At 36.3% G+C, this 15,956-nt stretch overlaps 1 long non-coding RNA gene across 1 annotated transcript; it reads right to left on the bottom strand.

The window, feature by feature from the left end:
- Positions 1–4,140: 4,140 nt before the first annotated feature.
- Positions 4,141–4,582, bottom strand: LOC141656025 (uncharacterized). The gene is made up of 3 exons (XR_012548293.1): positions 4,522–4,582; positions 4,359–4,430; positions 4,141–4,267 (listed from the first exon to the last, which is right to left on the bottom strand). It is a non-coding gene; the product is annotated as an uncharacterized LOC141656025 (long non-coding RNA).
- Between the last annotated feature and the right edge of the window lie 11,374 nt (positions 4,583–15,956).

Genomic DNA, 15,956 nt, shown 5'->3' with positions numbered 1-15,956 from the left:
GAGAAATCCTTGTCTACTCAGGCTATACTCTTTTCATCATCAAATTATAACCTTGTTCTTTTAATATTTAAAAGGGGCGTTCATGCATAAGTATATAACGGGAAGCAGCCTCCCTCATTCTTAACATATCAAATTTACTATCATGAATGGGTGAGATGATTTTACTGGTCGTGCCCTCACCACTAGAATCAATTGGTGAAAATTTATTTTACTTTGTTTTCTCACATGATTTCACCTCAATTGACATTTATTGTTTATATGCATAGCGAAACAAGTGTGTGGTTGGTCCAACCTTTCGATAAGATAACTTGAGTTTACAATAAATACATTGTTTCTTTTACACCCCAATATGAACGAAGAGTTAAGAATGATAAACACCTAAGAGGGGGAGGGGGTCAATTAGGTGTACCTTCTAAACTTTTCTCCTTTACTTGGTTAGAGACTAACACAAGTAAGAACTATTAAGTACAAACTTGAGAAACTTAATGGATTGTAAGTTCACAAGAGGTACAACAAGTCTATGCAACAGTATGAGTGACTGTTGCACAGTACTGGCAGCGAGATTGATGAATAAAAGTGGAATGATAAAATAACGTAAAACTAAATAAACAAACAAGACGATGTTTAAAAATTGGTTCAACTCCTACTCCGGAGCCTACATTCAACAGTTATTTTATTGCTTGTTTAGAAATTTACTCAAACTTAACTAAACCATTACAATGAAAATAACTAGCCAATCTACTCCGGTTGCAATTGCTTGAAGCTACACCACTTCAAGACTTTCCCTTGCTCAAAGCTACTCCGCTTCAAGACTTAAGTTCTATCTCCACGGTTTACAGAGTCAGAATCTCAATGGTTCACTTAAGAACATAGAGATTACAATTAAAACCTAAACAAAAGAATCATAGAACATACTCTTTATGTCACAGTGCAGCGGACTAATACATGGAGACATTTCAACACTTTTGAAACAATGGATGACTTTAAGACTTAAAAAGGTTTTTGCAAATACTAAAGAAAAAACAGAAGTTTTTTGACTCTGAAATGCTTTGCAAAGATTACTCAATAAAATTCTCTTGAAAGTCTTAGTTTTGAATGAGGTAAAGAGCTCCTTATATAGGCAAGGAACGCAAATCCTAATAGTAGAGAAATTATTATAAAAATCTAAGCTTTGAAAATGATGAAAACTTTTCATTATTTTAAAATAATTTTAGAGTAGTGTGTAACTGATTTACATCTACACAAGGCTCATTGGAAGATTTCAGCAACTCACAAAAGATTTGATAATAAAGTAAAAGACATACTACCTCCATTCAACTCCACTCTACCTATTTCATTTTTTAACACTATTCACGAGTGAGTATTCCGTTTCAATTCTCTCTCGATACGTAAGTGAAAATATATTCATGTGGGATCTTGTTTGATTCGTCTTTACGAGTATATTAAAAATATTTCACTTTTATATTTTTTGCAAATACGTAGCTAACGATATTTAGCGCGTAAAACACGCGTTGGCAAACGTGAAAAAGGAAAGTGGTAGAGTGGAGTTGAATGGAGGAAGTAGTTCCTTAAGTTAAGGAAGATAAGGTTTCCTTCTTTAAGGAAAAGTATGTGTACTTTCTTTGAGTCCAAAAGAACTTAGATATTTTCATATGATAAAGTATGTTCCTCTCACAATTTTGCTTAAAAGATTTCTGAAATGAAAATTGTTAACATTTGTAAGCTTGAAATTTTTCTTTGAAAAATTATCTCCACCGTTGTATCAGAAGGAACAGTGCATTGCACTGTTGCATGATTTTGCAGTTACTTGACAAATTGAGTATGTTACACTACCTCGTTTACAACATTTGACTTAGGCTAGGGATATTCTTCGTCTTGATCATTCTTGCATCATCTTGATGAGTAATTGTAAGCTTCAAATGCTATTAACAATAACTAAGAAGCAAACCATTAAATGACAATGAAACTTGGCATCATCAACCAAGTGTGGTCTAACAAATTCCCCCTTTGATGATGGCAACACTACTACAGATACAGGCTATAACAACGGGTAAAAACGTTGTAAAAACAAAAAGCGGACGTTGTTAAAGCGGCCGTTGTAAAAGGTATTTACAACGGTTAGGTTATTTACCTAAACCGTTGTCGAAAGTATTAACCACGGTTAAAAGCCGTTGTTGTTGCGTGTAAGCCGTTGTGGAAAGTGTTTCAAAAATTTGGTGGGAATAATATAACAACGGTTGTCATATGTATAACCGTTGTTGTAACTTTCCCTCCAAAATTGAAATTTGTAGTAACAACGGGTATATGCTACATACCCGTTGTTTAAATTTTTATTAACAATGGTTCTTAGTTTAAAACCCGTTGTTGTAACGTTCCCTCCAAAATTGTGAAGAATTTTAACAACGGTTCTTCGTTTAAAACCTATTGTTGAATATTATGCGCGGTATTTGTGAAAGGTATTCACAACGGGTTTTATTTTAGTAACCGTTGTTAAAGGTCTTCACAACGGTTTTTTTTAGTAACCGTTTTTATTACGAACTCCTAATGTTTTTAAAAATTAAATTTGTTTCATGCCATTCAAAAACACTCGCATATATCAAGACAGACCATATACCAAGACCAAAGATAAATCACAAATGAGTTCATCGAACTCAATAGATTCAATTCAACCACAACAAAGATCATCATATATATATATATATATATATATATATATATATATATATATATATATATATATATATATACTTACAAGGAGTTAAATTTACATGAACTAATCAGCATTCCCTAACTTCAACAAAAAATTTACTAATAAGTTGATCTAAACTCTGAGTATCATGCATTTCTATTTTCTAAGACGTATTTGCCCAACATGTCCCTTACCTCGTCTATATCTACACTTGAGTACTGCTGAATCTCTTCTGACGGGTTGATTACATATTGCGGAAAAAACAAAGACAAGACATTATTGTAACAACATCAAATACTGCATAGCAACATCATGGTATAGCAGCAAGCAAGACAACATCAGCTCTAATTTAAAAAAAGTAATAAACACATTATTAAATTACTAACCTTTTCTGGAATAAGGATATATCTTCGCCTAATAATCTCCAACATGAACCGGCAAACGTAGTATGCACATTGTATGCTATCCGGCTGGCGAGGGGCCTATTATTACATCAAAACAAACAGACGAGAGAAGGCTCACATCAGAATCTTGAACTTTAGGTATTGTATTAGTATTAAACACATATTTTTGCACTTAATGTATTGTATTTGAGCACGCACCCCTGTTATCGTAATAAAATCAGGGTCAACATCAGAATCTTTCGTGGGTTGATCCTGCTCGTTTGCTCTTCTCTTCTCAAAGGCCTTTTTTTTTAAAAATAAAAAAGGAGGCAGAAACTCATTTTTTTAGGGGCAAAAATGAGCTTTTTGCTATAAATAAAAATTGAAACTTAATGTTATTATAAATAAATCAGTATTATAAACTTACTTATTAATCAAGCGCTTAGAAGTCTCGCTTGGTTGATGATGTATAGAGTCCAACCAAAAAACTTTCTTCTTTGTCGGCATGATGGCTGCTAGCACCCAATGAGTCCTACATCAAGAGACATCATCATTATTAACAAGTACATAAATTAGTTATGAAAATTCAATTGTAGGGAGAAACGTAATATTAATTTTTTTATTACCCTTTTTCATTATAAGCGGCAAAAATCAGCTTCTTGGGTGTCGCCAATTGCTGAGCAATATAATCTACCCGTTCTTCGAACGAGAATTGCGGAATAAATAAAGATAAAACATAGGGGCACAGGAATCCGTATTGATCAACTGGAATGTTCTTCTCGGGGATCACTCTCAATGTCAATATCCTACATTATTACGGTATTAATTCCGGTATTTAATTAAAACACTATCTAGTAGTCAGAATATTAGAATATGAAATTATTTATTAAGAAACTTACCTCATCCAAACAAATACGTGTTGGACATCAATCAGGTCTAGGCCAGCCCAAATGGCTAGCATATCCCATGACATAAGTGCTTCGCGCTCAACCCCTAGAATATCTTCCTCGAGCGGAATAATTATCAATTGCTCGGTTTCTATGCGACGTCCAGCCTCCTCATGCAGTATCCTCATCGTGGTCGTTCTTACTTTTTGCATGTAATCCTTCCCACTATATTGTGTGTCGTTTAAACGCCTAACTTCTTTCAGGTCGGGGAAATAATGATTCTTTGATTTTGTGCTACTACCACCAGCCTACACATGTAGATAATTAAAATAATAAAAAATCCAAAAGTAACATATCCAAGTTGGAGTAATAAAAATAAAAGCGTACTTAACTAAATACCTCGTCAACCTGCTCTTTCAATGATGAGGTAGTAGTAGCAGGGGACTTAGGCTTATCAGTCTTTTTTGTCCCCTACACAAAATTACCATGCATGCTTTTTAGAAATACAGACAAAATATAAGGGAGCGAGGTTTTTAAAAAAATGGAGAAGTTAATTAAATACCTCATCAAGTTGTTGTCTGGACGAGGTAGTTGACATGTCCGGGGACTTAGGCTTATCCGCCTTAGCCGGCTTTTCTGTTCCCTACATACAAAAAATTTCCATGCTTTTTAGAAATACAGAAACAAAAAAATTAAAGGGAGGTTTTCATAAAAATGGAGAAGTTAATTAAATACCTTATCAAGTTGTTGTCTGGACGAGGTAGTTGGCATGTCCGGGGACTTAGGCTTATCCGCCTTAGCCGGCTTTTCTGTTCCCTACATACAAAAAATTTCCATGCTTTTTAGAAATACAGAAACAAAAAAAATTAAAGGGAGGTTTTCATAAAAATGGAGAAGTTAATTAAATACCTCATCAAGTTGTTGTCTGGACGAGGTAGTTGACATGTTCGGGGACTTAGGCTTATCCGCCTTAGCCGACTTTTCTGTTCCCTACATACAAAAAATTTCCATACTTTTTAGAAATACAGAAACAAAAAAAATTAAAGGGAGGTTTTCATAAAAATGGAGAAGTTAATTAAATACCTCATCAAGTCCCCGGACATTAGGCTTATCCGCCAAAGTCGGCTTTTTTGTTCCCTACAAAAAAAAAATAACATATAAATTTAACATATAAAAACATTCAACAATTAAAAATGTAACATATATATAAAGGTATTTCTTCTAACCCCAACTGCTTTAATTCTTTGAGGCGAGGCGGAGACGACCGAGCCAAGTAGATGTGAGTTTCGAGCCATTGGATGAAACTCCAACCGCATCTCCCGAGAATGGTAATGTCGTCACGAACTCGGGACAGCGGTTGAAAGTTTTCATGGCCTGGAAAGACTGTAGTTATCTCTACTTTTCTATGATTCGGCAAAATTTTTCGCCATGAACTACTACGATTCTGTTCTTTGATTTGGTTTGCATTTCTACAAGACCACGACCAACACGCACATTTGGATTTTCGAATTTAGGGTCGCAAGAATAACTACTACCCTCTTGTTTACGGCCTCAAGAATATACACATACATTATTATATCCCAAAATTTAATAGAATTCATATAAATTTAACTAATTAAACACTTCATGTATGCATACCTTATCGAAAAACAGAACCGACTTGAAGGGGATGTATCTTTGTTTTCAATGACCATCTTCTAAAGTTGTATCTCCTTTTCGGACCCATTATTTACCTAATAAAATTAACCAATGGCACGATGTCGAAGTTATAGCATTAGAGCCGGGCAGGAACACACCCCCCGATCTTACTCAAAAAAAAAAAAAAAATTAAGGAAGTATTAGGTGGTACCTGATCGGCTTTAGTTATTACTGACTTGAAGCATTAGGTACCGATCTTTCGAATCTCGTTGACCGATACTTCCTTCTCATGTATTGCCAAGGTAGTAGCAGCCTCTTGACCAATCTGTTGTACCTTATTACCCCCTTTGTTAATGACATCCTCCATCATCTTCACTTCTTCTTCGGAAAGCTTGCCTCCAACATTCAACTTTAGTAGTACGGATGCCATTAACTGAAGCTGCGTGCCAAGAATGTAATGTTTCAGCAATTTTTATCCCAACAATAACATGTGAATTGAACTTAAATGAAAATAATAGAATAAATGGTACCATGTCAGCCTTCTCAGACTTAGTCTTCCTTTTCTTCTTTATCGGGGCAGTTGTCCCATAATATTTCGTTACTCCAACCTGTAACGGGACGCCCCTCAAACGACCTGGATGTTCGGGTCGGCCGATCGCTCTAGCAAGAACGTCATTACGACCACTGGGAGTGAATTTCCCTTCTTCTACCTCTTTCAATACGTTGTCCTATAATATATTAAATAAACTTCAAATTATATTTGTGACTAAAATAATAAAGTTAGTAATGAACTCGTCTTAATAAAATAATGCTTACTATGTTGGCCAACACTTCCTCATCATATTTGTCACGCGACGACCGGGATCCTTTAGGCGTGTGCCCTTCTTTATAAGTTACATGCCGATCCAAGTTGGTCACTCCCTTTGCCAGCTACACATTAACATGGTAACATTTATACATGTAAATGTGTATCAATGCAAGTCCAAGTGTGATTAAAAAAATAAAGTCTCACAGGCCGGGGAATAATGCATGCTACTTACGAGGTTCTCTTCTATCTTTCTGTAACCGCCTCGAGAACCATACCATTTCCCCTTCTTGCATGAAATGTTAGCACCATTTCTTCTGCTAACGGCTTCAAAAAATTATATAAAAGCGCAAGTAGATGAGATAATAAAAAGATTATATAAAGGACTCATTAATTAAAAAAATGATAGGTAAATCGTTAAAAGGCGAGGATGTTTAACCTGAAACTTCTCAGTAGTTCTCATCTCTTTGAAAAGATCCCATTGTTCCTGACTGATGGTGGGACACTTATTGTCTCCCGGTGGGCTCTTACGCATCTCCCCCGTTGCCTTGTCCACATACAACCAATCCCTAGCAACGTCACACCTCCACCGCTGTGGGACATCCGCCGCCTTATGCATAAAATACTTATCATGGCTTTCATCGGGTATAATAAAGGCTTCCTTTACACGAGCCAAGTATAACTCCGCCAATTTTGGATTCAAATTTCTAAAATCATCTAAATGGATAGGCACAAACTGTCTTGTGCAACATCCAATCCAACTGGATAAAAAACCCGCATTTAGACCAGTAGGGAAACCCTTCTCACTCCATGTTATTTCCATCGGTTCTTTAGCGGCTATAGCTGCAAGGCATCTCTGGCACTTCGTAGCACCCCTCTCACCAGGTTTATTATCCCCAGGCTTATTGTTCTTTTGACTTCTTTTCCGTTTTTCACCCATGATAATCCTAAAACTCAAATATGAATGATATAGGAAATGAACAACTTAACAACGTACGTACATGCAAAGTATTATCTAAAACCCTAAACCCTAATAGGAATGAAAATTTAAAACAACAGATTGAGCTTCTAAAATCCTAAACCCTAATAAGAGGAGTGAAGTAGATGATGCGGGATGATAAAGATAACAAAGAAGACGAAAAACAAACAGATGCATGAAAAAGAAAAAAGATGATCGTCTTAAAACCCTAATGACGAAACACAAAATTAAAGTGAACATACCTGATGATGATGATGATAAAGAGAAGGAGCAGGATGATAAGGGAAGGCAACGGAATCAAGGGGCGTCGGAAATCGGGCGACGGCCGGCGGCGACGAGAATGTAAAAAGCGAGGAAGAGAGAAGAATAAACTCAGGATACCAACGGTTGAACTGGTGTTGTGTGTGTTTGTGTATGGTATGCTGTATGTGTTTGTAAATTAGTTTTTTATTAAGACAAACTATTGACAACGGGTTCTCAAAGCAAAACCGTTGTTATATGTTAATAACAACGGGTCAATAAAAGTCAACCGTTGTCAAATCTTTATTACAACGGTTAAAATATACCCGTTGTAATATATTTTCACCAAATTTGCGCCAAAATGAAATATGTCAAAAAAATCAATGACAACGGGTAGGGGTACTACACCCGTTTTTGAAAGTAATAACAACGGGTAATGTAACAATAACCGTTGTTGATTGTAATAACAACGGGTAATGTAACTATAACCGTTGTTGAAAGTATTAACAACGGGTAATTTAAATATAACCGTTGTTATTGTTGAACCTCTTTTTTTAAAAAAATTAATGTAATTCCATTACAGTCCAAACTGTAACAATACATACTTTACGGCGAAGCACCATATCTTTGCAACATTATTCAAAGAATTTCAACACCAAATCCACATCTAATAATAAGATCAACATTATTCAAGAATTTCAACACCAACACCAAAGATATCTAAGCTACAAGAAATTTGGGAATTTTTATTTAACAATGACTATTATTGATTTACCAATAAATTAAACCATCAAATTATTGGTCTGAAAATGACTCAAAATGTTGGTCGTCCATATCACTGTGTCCTGATGAACTATCTCAGGATCGGGGACGTTTCTTGGATGTCATAGTTTATTCGTTAACCTAAATACCTTCACCATGGTCATCACGCATATAGATGCTTTCAGTGTCCTCATGATCAGTGTCAACATCGTCGAAATAAGATACAGTGGTAGAGTGATCCATTCCCTCAAAAACGACATCCTGATCATCATCACCATTATCGGATGGACTACTCCTTCTACTCCTTATAGACAGTACAACAGACCACTTTTTATCCATAGGATCGGTGACATAGAACACTTGTTTAGCTTGGAATGCCATTATGAAAGGATCATCCTTATTATTGCCAACCTTACCCAGATTGACCAACGTAAATCCCATCTTATCCTTTCGGACACAATGGATGTTGTTATCAACCCAGTTACATCGAAACAAAGGCATTGTGAAATCAATGTAATCTAGTACCAATATTTCTTGAATAACACCATAATAAAGGCATTTTCCCCAAATAGGCTTTTTATCTTTTGAAGTAGCAAAGTGCATTGCCTCAAATTCAGAACTCACACCACTATTTTGCATTGTGCTCAACTCATCTTGCTCGCGGGTGTAAAAAGTATATCCATTAATGGCAAAATTGTTGTAAAAGGTGACCCTGGCATTTGGACCTAAACCAAGACGTGGTAACTTAGGAGAGATGTCATCACCAGTTTGATCCGTACACTCCAAGACAATATTCCTAAACCACTCTGCAAACGTCTTCGTATACTCGTTCGCAATCCACTTCTCGGTCTTGTTTGGGTGATCGTATTTGAGCTCATCTTTGTGTTGTTGAATATAAGGTTGCACCTCATCTTCGTTGTTTAGCACATACGTGTGTGCTAAATGCAACATTTCACGTGTCACAATTTTTTTCAACCCGGCCCCTAATACCTTTTTCGGTCATCCAAACTATGACGATTTTTAGAACGCCAATCAACTCCTCAGGGGAGAGAGATGAGCGTAACAATATGAAAGAGCTTCGTCTAAAATAGCGCGTTCAGCAATACAACCTTCCGGACGATACCGATTAGATGTATAGTCCTTGTAGACTTTCATCAATCTTTCGAAAGGATACTGGTATCTCAAGTACACGGGTCCAAGGTACAAAATCTCCCTAACCAAGTGAATGGTCAGTTGAATCATGATAGTGAAGAAAGAGGGTGGAAAATACATTTCCAACTGACAAAGAGAGGTTACAACGAGGTCATGCAATGAATCCGCGTCATCGGGATCGATGACTTTCTCGCATATGGACTGGAAGAAGAGACAGAATCTAGTTATAGCATATCTTACCTTTTCAGGTAAAATGGAACGAATAGCCACAGGTAGTAATTGTTGCATCAAAGTGTGACAATCATGTGACTTTAACCCGGTGAGTTTTAGGTCTTGCATCGACACTAGGCTTTTGATGTTCGACGAATAACCATGTGGCACTTTAATTCCATTCAAGCATGCACATAACTCTTTTTTCTCATTCCGTGAAAGGGTATAAGCTGCTGGCGGTAAAAATGTACGATTACCTCTCTTCTGTGGTGCCAACTCTTTTTTCTCATTCCATTCAAGCTGCGGCGTTATCCTTTGTTTTACCAGGAACATTCAGAAGGGTATTGATAATATTATCACAGACATTTTTCTCAATGTGCATGAAATCGAGGCAATGCCTGACCTCCAGGTCAAGCCAATATGGAAGTTTATCAAAAAATATGGATCTTTTCTTATATCCACGAGTAGATAATTTAGAGCCGCTCTTCTTCCCATAATCTATCTCAATATGCTTTACTTTCTAATAAACTTCATGCCCACTCAAAATTCTAGGAGGTTGACGAAGTTCTTGTCTTCCATTGAATGCTTTCTGCATCTTGCGATAACAATGGTCATGATACAAGAACCTCCTATTTCCCATATACACATACTTACGAGAAGATTTCAAGTATTCAGACTCGATATCCTCCCCACACAATGGACAAGCCTCTTTCCCATGAACTGTGTGCCCAGAAAGGTCGCCATAAGCCGGATAGTCAGTTATTGTACACAATAACATCGCTCTCAAATTGAAAGTTTCGTTCTTATATGCATCAAATACTTCTATCCCACTATCCCATAACAATCGCAAATCATCTAGAAGAGGTTTCAAATATACATCTATATCATTTTCAGGTTGTTTAGGGCCGGAAATTAACAACGACAACATCAAATACTTTCTTTTCATGCACACATATGGAGGTAAGTTATAAATAGCCAACACTACTGGCCAAGTACTATGTTGGCTACTCATGTTTCCGTGTGGGTTCATTCCATCGATGGACGTGCTAGACGTAAGTTTCTAGGTTCATTGCCGAACTCGGGATACTTAGCGTCGAACGATTTCCATTGCATACCATCTGCCGGGTGTCTTAGCTTTCCATCATTTATTCTTCCTGTTTCATGCCAAGTTAACATTTTTGAATCATCGGGATTCGCATAAATCCTTATGACTCTTGGTATCAATGGAAAATACCACAACACCTTAGCCGGGATCCCTTCCTTATCCTTATAACGCCACTCCAAACATTTAGGGCAATTGGTTAAGTTTTGATATAATTTCCGATACAATATGCAATCATTTGGACATGCATGTATTTTCTCATATTTCATACCCACTCCTCTTATTAGTTTTTTCGCCTCATATGTCTTAACAGGGTAGAACATTACCATCGTAAAAAGCAACTCCTTTATCAAGGCTAAAAACTAGTGAAACACGTGTCACTCACCCCATTTGCCCCCTTGATATTATACAACTTCACCACAAATTTCTACATTTTTGTGAACTTACAACCAGGATACGAGAGGTGCTTCGACTCACACAACTTCTCATACATGTTGTTAAGGTCATCCCAATTACTAGTGTCATCACCTACATCTTCAAAAGCAATCGACTCATCATCATTCTCTTCATTATCTATAGACCCAACATTCAACTTCTCTACTTCCAACTCTTCCAACTCAAAAAACTCGGCAAACTCAGGATCATCAGTTAGCCTTTCGTATACCTCAACATCATCTTCTTCAGAGTTATTCTCTTCCTCTAACGATTCCCCATGAAAAATCCAACGTGTATAGGATCGTCTAAATCTCCACTTTTCTAGGTGTATTTTAACGTCCGGAAAAGCCATATAGCTAATATTACCACATCTTTCACAAGGACATGCAATACTAGAAGAACCTTTCAAATTGTTCGAAACGAATTCATAAAATTCAGCTAAACCATCCTTGTAAGTGCGGTCACTCATATTTGCATCAATCATCCAAGTTCGAGTCATTATTCTACATTCGTAATAATAGGCAACTAATTCAGAAAATACAATAATAAGCAAACAAATAAACGAAATTCACCAGGAAAGCAATTAAGCTAAATTATCAACAAATTAGATAATAACCTAAAAAATCCTATATCTATAAGCGTTGCTAAGAAACATATATATACCTGATTGAAAAACACGATGAGGAGAGAAGACGGTGACAACAAAGGACGGAGATGAAGACAGAGAGACGATCGGGGAGGAATGGAGGATGATATAGTAGCAGTATTAGCTTGTGTTTGTGTTTTGTAGCGTATAGCAGAATAAAGCAATCTGTTGTTTTTAAGATTTTCATAACATTAATAACAACGGTTATTGAGTCTACAACCGTTGTTAAAAGGTATTAACAACGGGTTCTAAACACACCATTGTAATTACTTTTCACTAATTTTGCGCCAAATTATTAACAACGGTTAAAATTTAACCGTTGTTATTAGTTTTTATATTAACAACGGTTTTGAAAGTATGACCCGTTGTTAAAACCAATAACAACGGTTACCAACACAGAACCGTTGTAATTAAGTTTGGTAAAATTCGCGGCATCAATTCTACAACGTGTTTTGATGATTTTCGTGAATAACCGTTGTTAAAGGGTCGTTGTAGTTGCCTATATTTGTAGTAGTGCAAGGTTTAAAATGTGTGATGTTCCCCCCTAGCCCATGATTAGTCGGTCTTTAAACATTCAACATAAAACATATAAAACATGATCAATGATTTAAAGGGTCAAATTACTTAGCCTAAGTAAAACATATAATCATGGTAGCAAAACATATTACAGTGAACACAAGTCTAAGAGTTAAAGGGTCACACATAAAACATAATTATATTACTTCCCCCTCTTGACATTATCAAGGAAGGACAAACATAGTGACGGACACAATTTGACATTACTTTAACAATAAGGCTAGGTTCAACAAATAAAATAAGTACGGTTTGCAAAAGAGTTTGAAGAACATTAAGCCAAAAGGGTTAAGATTATGGATAATGGGTTAGAGTAATGGATAAGTGGGTTAGAAATGGGATTAATCAGTAATCATCAATATCCTCGTGACTTTCCCCCTCAAATGTTTGCATATGCTCCAAGAATTCTTCATTGAAAGTTCAAAATTTTTCAAGTTCATTATGAGACTTCATTGTATCACTAGTCAATTGATAAAGTACCAGATGCAACATTCACCTTGACTGTGGCAGAGATCTTTTTCCTTCAGCAGATTTTTTTTATTTTTTTTACCTCGAACCTGATTTTTTTTTTGTTTGGAACAAGCTTGATATAAGAATGGGCTTGTCATCTTTGTTTTCTTCAAGTTATCGCCAATGTTTTTGACGATTTTCTCATTTGTTTCATGTGATAAGAACAATGGGCCAAGACTATTGTTGAACATATCATCTTCATTAAAATCACCAACACCTTCATGGATTTAATCTTCATTTTCAACCCCAATATTCTGGTCATCTTCCTCAGTTATAGCAGTGATTTTCTTTCACGTTACAGTGGCATGGATTGTGACATCAGATTTGGAAGGAGATATAATCTTTGGTTTCTTAGGGAAATTGGTGCTTCAACAAATGTGATTCCCAACTTTTCAAGTATGGCAGCGGATTTGGTGGATGAAGTCATTTATTTCTTTGATCTTTTCATTGGGTCATAAGAATCTTGAAGACATTTAAGTTTCGATTAGATGGGGGTTTTGGAGGAATTTGTGAAGTGTTGATTTGTATGGTTTTAGTGACATGATGAAAGTGGAGAGGTTTGATTTTAGAATGTGGGTTGGGTGGCTTAATGCAAAAACAACTCAAATGCAAGGATAATTGTTCATATTTTTCGAAACCATACTTTTACATGTAGTAAATTAATAATCAACTAGGGTAACCACATGTATGTCTTCATCTTTAATCAATCATTTAGGAAAGTAAAATAATATGAGTTACATATCATCCAATAAACCAATTTCCAACCGAAGTTTTACGAATTGTTCTCTTTCAAGCGGTTTTGTAAAAATGTCGGCTATTTGATTTTTCGTTCTACAAAAGTTAAGACAAATATTCCCTTTTTTAACTTGATCACGTAAAAAATGATGTCTTATGTCAATATGTTTAGTTCGTGAATGTTGTATTGGATTCTTTGAGATATTAATTGCACTAGTATTATCGCAAAAAAATAGGAGTGGAGTCGAAGATAATACCATAGTAATGCGATTGTTGTCGTAAGAATTTGTGTGCAACAAAGAGCCGCACTCACATACTCACTTTCCGCCGTGGATAGAGCAACGGTATTTTGCTTATTTGAAGCCCATAAAATGAGACACGGTCCCGTGAATGTAGCAATACCCGAAGTGCTTTTCCTATCCAACGAGCTACCCGCATAATCCGCATCGGAAAATCCTACAAGATGAAGTTCATAGTGAGATGGATACCAAAGATATAGACCTTGTGTTCCAATCAAATACCTAAAAATCCGCTTGACAGATTTGAAATGTGATTTCTTAGGATTTGATTGGAAACGGGCACATACACACACACACACACATACACTAAATTGTACGTCGGGTCGACTAGCGGTTAAATAAAGTAATGAATCGATCATACCTCGATACATATTTTCACTAACACTCTTACCATTTTCGTCTTTGTCAAGGTTGTGTTTAGAAACCATTGGTGTAGCATTAGCCAACCCAAACTTACTTAGCATTTCCTTCAAATACTTTTGTTGAGCAGAGGCAATCCTCTCTCTTGTACATGCTCTTAATGTCGCAATATCTTCCTTGCATCCTCTTTAAAGAGGAAGAGGAAGACATTCTCTGTTTATGGAGGATGTCCTTTATAAAAACTCGACCCACCACCGTCGTAACACAACCCCAATAAGATGGGATGTGTACCTTTGGACTATTATTTGTCCTCACTTAAGCTCAAAAGTAAAAGGCCTTGTTACTAAGTGGTGGTGGAATCATTTATAAACATATCATAAGCTCCTTATTTTTCCGATGTGGGATAAAGTTCCTCTCAATCTCTTTGGGTGTTAAAACTCCCCCACATAAAGAATACAACGTCCTCAATCTCTTTGGGTGTTAAAAATCCCCCACATAAAGAACACAACGTCCTCGTTGTGCCTTAAACTTCGCCGCTGCCAAGCCCAGAATCCTCTCCTACTAGGTGGGTGACCCGAGTACTCCTGATCACATGCTCACCACACTATCGCAGGGTTGCTCTGATACCATTTATAACAACCCGACCCACCACCGTCGCAATACAACTCCAACAAGATGGGATGTGTACCTTTGGGCCGTTATTTGTACTCACTTAAGCCCAAAAGCACAAGGCCTTGTTACTAAGTGGTGGGTGGAATCCTTTATAAACATATCATAAGCTCCTTATTTTCCCGATGTGGGACAAAGTTCCTTTTAATCTCTTGGGGTGTTACATCCTTGTCTTGACTCATGTGCCGTATAGAGTGAAAATGGTAGTAGAGTCCACTTAAAATGAGGAAAACAGAAGAAAGGAGCATCCTCTTTGATGTGAAAAAAATAGAGGAAAATGATGAAGAAATTGGGAACTGGGGTAGAGGAAAGAGAAAACAAGGTGGCCAAATGAAAAAAATTTAAAGAAATAAAAGAGGAAGAAGACTTCCTCTTCAATGTAGATGATATTGTTGAGAAAAGATAGCTTTTTCTAGATGAAATGAAGATTGGCTTCACGTAAGAGGAGAAATCTTTATCATTCCTTAGCCGGAATGATATGTGGCCATGAAAGGGGGATTAAGTGGAACATAAATCTTTATCAAGTTCTTGTTTTTCCATCAGTTTTTGGTAAAACGACGGTGGATGCTGGTGGTCTAATGGACTTTTTGGGCTCCAAAAATTGCCCCAATTTTTTTTCCAAATGGGAGGAAAATATTTTTAGCTCCAAAAAGTACCCTAATTTTTTTTCCAAAAGGGAGGGGAATATTTTTACCTTCAAATTTTTTTCAACAAAAGGAAAATACGTAACTTAATGCTAAGTCAAGAAAATTCTATTAATGTCTGTTATAAAAGGAGAAATTGTATTCAATGCTTACAAAAAAAAACACAAGTATAGTGCACACATTCTTACGGTAAACATTCAATGCTAACATAAATTTACATCACCAGAATTTACATAAA

Source organism: Silene latifolia, chromosome 5 (assembly GCF_048544455.1).
Source record: "Silene latifolia isolate original U9 population chromosome 5, ASM4854445v1, whole genome shotgun sequence".
Taxonomy (NCBI): Eukaryota; Viridiplantae; Streptophyta; class Magnoliopsida; order Caryophyllales; family Caryophyllaceae; genus Silene; species Silene latifolia.
Note: the sequence above shows the minus strand (reverse complement) of the source record. Positions and strands in the feature narration are given on the sequence as shown.